Below are 3,840 nucleotides of genomic sequence, written 5' to 3'. Positions count from 1 at the left end.
AGCCCACCTTTCGACTTCTGCAGCTGTCCCCAGGGCCTGATGTGAGCTGTCTCTGTACTTGAGAAGTTACACAGGTTCTCTGGCAAGAATCTCTAAGAGATTGTTATTTTACTACTGCTCCAATTACAGGAACTTAAAAAAATTGAACAACCATAAAACAGGCAACTCTCTAAAGCAAACAGATTCTAAATTTGAGAGAACAGTAAGTTGAAACCAGTAATATAACTACATATTTTAAAGATGACTAATCTGAAAGATGACTATTTATTTATTTTTTATGACTATTTATAAGAAAGTGAGTGGGTGGTGATAGAAAGGGCTTCCCCGGTGGATTAAGCTGTAAAGAATCCACCTGCAATGAAGAAGACACAGGAGATGCAGATTCCATCCTTGGATCAGGGAGATCCCCTGAAGAAGGACTGGAAACCCATTGCAGTATTCTTACCTGGAGAATCCCACAGACAGAGGAGCCTAGTGGGCTTCAGCCCATGGGGTCGCAAAAAGTTGGACCCAATTGAGTTCCATGATAGAAATCAGAAGTTACTAGGACAAAGCCCAAAATATGCATTTTATGTTCTTACAAGGAAGGGAAACATGTCCAAGAATTTTAAAAAGAGGAATCAGAATGCATGGAGTGTTTTCAAACAATGAAGAATATTAGTTTATCCTGTTTAGATTGGCTAGAAACAACTATGGAATGCTCCTAATAAAAGCATATTTTGCTGTTTGGTTTGATTTGATTTTGGGCATTTCTAATTTAAGGCTTCTTCAATGCTACTGGGTGAGAAAGTTGTATTGGTAATGCTGTGTTACAGAAAACACTGCAGAGATATGAGAAGTGACTCTCTAAATTCAGTTTCACTAAAATAAATTTGATGTTTAGATTTTATCCTAAATTTATATTTTAAAAAAGACTTACTAAAATTCTTTCAATAGAAAGTATTTTGATAACCTATTCTCTAATGAATTTTGGAAAAAAGCAATGCAAACATGTAATTAATACTTAACACTTTATTGACCAGAGGCCTATTAGGATGTCTTCTGTTACCTGAATGTTATTGACCGGATATGTTTCAATATTCACTTACTTAACAAATCACGGGCCACAGATATTTGTTTATGAAAAAAATCCCCCAGTCAGTAATGAGTTAATAAAGAATACAGGTTAGAATACAGGTAACATGATAACAGGCTAGAGAGTACAAGGAAATAGTTATTGTTTCTCAGTCACTCAGTCATGTCTGACTTTTTGTGACCCCATGAACTATAACCCACCAGGCTCCTCCATGTGTGGAATTTCCCAACAGGAATACTGGAGTGGGTTGCCATTTCCTTCTCCATGGGATTTTCTGACCCAAGGATCCAACCCAGGTCTCCTGCATTGGCAGGCAGTTTTTTGTTTTTATTTATTTATTTATTTATTTATTTTTTACTACTGAGCCACCAGGGAAGCCCTATAAGGAAGTAGAAGGCACAGGAAATAATTTTAGCTGCCACAACCTCAGATCCCATGAAACCTGAGAGCCAGTCAGGGTGCAATGAAGAGCCAGAGGTCACAGTCATTTTGCTAGGTGGTTTTTACTAGCCTGTGATTTTACTAGATGGTTGCAGTAGAGTGTGATTTCCTATGGTCCTCATACATGAGGACCTGGAGCTACAGCTCCAAGGAAAGATTCAGTCTGACTAGGCTAAGGGAACAGAACACAGAGACGTGTCTGAGGTTCAGCAGATAATAAGCTCGTTAGGTATTTAAGAGTCAGAAGCCTCGATCCTCACTGTCTTTCTCCTCCACTGAGGCTCTGAACCCTCGTGCCTCAGTACACAGTGGAGATTCAAACTGGACAGTTTGGAGATGTCAAAAGGATGACCTAGATGACACAGCCAAGCTACTCCATCCCCGATTGGAGAATAATAAAATAAATAAAACTCATTTTAATTATTGTCTGTCTAATAAATATAGAGGATTGTGTGAGATATAATGGTTAATATGAAGCATCAACCTAAATAGTTTTTTGGAATTTGAATTGCAAAACTTTAATATATTGTTTCAGAGTATATAATGTTGCACTACATAGGTATTTTCACTGTGTATCTCCATGTTGAAATTAAGACTGCCATTTTTTGAAGGTCCAAATATGAAAATTTTAATAATAAAATATTTCTACATCACTTGTACTTATAATATGCTTGGTATTTTTTTTACCCCCAAAAAATTATTTCTGACTATGGAAATACCTATTGATACTTCTGTTTATCAATAGTCCATTACTTACATTGCTCAGTAGCATTCTACTATATGGATTCACCATATTTTTCTTTATCCATTCACCTGTTGAGGGAACTTTGAGTCATTTCTAGTGTTTTGTCTGTTAAAAGTTAAGCTGATATGTACAATTTTGTTCAAGTATTGAACCAAAACTTTCATATGTTTCTTTTTTTTTTTTTCCTGAGTAATTAACAAGAAGTGAAATTGCTGGATCGTATGGGAGAAAGTGTTCAACTTTTTAAAATAAACTGCAATTTTTCTTTCAAAGTGGGTTACCTTGTTATGCTGTCAACAGGACATGATCATTCCAATTCTTCCTCATTTTTACTGACTCTTTCTGTCAGTGTTTTGAATGTTGGCCATTCTGATATATGTGCAGTGATACAAGGTTAAGGGGGTTAAATTGTGTTTCCCTATTGATTCATGGTAACACACTTCCATCCATCTTCTGCTGTTATTTTTCTTGCTGAAGTTTATGCTCAGTTAATTTGCTCATTTTAAAAATTTGGTTGTTCATTTTCTTATTGAATTTTGAGAGTTCTTTATATTGGATGAAAGTTTTTTTTTACAAGGTATATGATTTATTAATGCCTTCTCCCAGGATGTAGCTTTTTTCCTTTCTCTTAATGATGTTTTTTTGAGAACAGAAAATTTTAATTATGATGAAATCCATTTTATCACTTTTTTTTATGGATTGTTCTTTGGTATCATCTATCAAAGATGAAAGATGATGCTGTGAAAGTGCTACACTCAATATGCCAGCAAATTTGGAAAACTCAGCAGTGGCCACAGGACTGGAAAAGGTCAGTTTTCATTCCAATCCCAAAGAAAGGCAATGCCAAAGAATGCTCAAACTACCACACAATTCCACTCATCTCACACGCTAGTAAAGTAATGCTCAAAATTCTCCAAGCCAGGCTTCAGCAATACCTGAACCGTGAACTTCCTGGTGGTCAAGCTGGTTTTAGAAAAGGCAGAGGAACCAGACATCAAATTGCCAACATCCGCTGGATCATCAAAAAAGCAAGAGAGTTCCAGAAAAACATCCATTTCTGCTTTATTGATTATGCCAAAGCCTTTGACTGTGTGGATCACAATAAACTGTGGAAAATTCTGAAAGAGATGGGAATACCAGACCACCTGACCTGCGTCTTGAGAAATTTGTATGCAGGTCAGGAAGCAACAGTTAGAACTGGACATGGAACAACAGACTGGTTCCAAATAGGGAAAGGAGTGTGTCAAGGCTGTATATTGTCACCCTGCTTATTTAACTTATATGCAGAGTACATCATGAGAAACGCTGGGCTGGAAGAAGCACAAGATGGAATCAAGATGGCCGGGAGAAATATCAGTAAGCTCAGATATGCAGATGACACCAACCTTATGGCAGAAAGTGAAGAGGAACTAAAAAGCCTCTTGATGAAAGTGAAAGCGGAGAGTGAAAAAGTGGGCTTAAAGCTCAACATTCAGAAAATGAAGATCATGGCATCCGGTCCCATCACTTCGTGGGAAACAGATGGGGAAACAGTGTCAGACTTCATTTTTCTGGGCTCCAAAATCACTACAGATGGTGA

The sequence above is a fragment of the Bison bison genome, unplaced genomic scaffold (assembly GCF_000754665.1).
Source record: "Bison bison bison isolate TAMUID 2011002044 unplaced genomic scaffold, Bison_UMD1.0 scf7180017864514, whole genome shotgun sequence".
In the NCBI taxonomy this organism is placed as follows: Eukaryota; Metazoa; Chordata; class Mammalia; order Artiodactyla; family Bovidae; genus Bison; species Bison bison.
Note: the sequence above shows the minus strand (reverse complement) of the source record.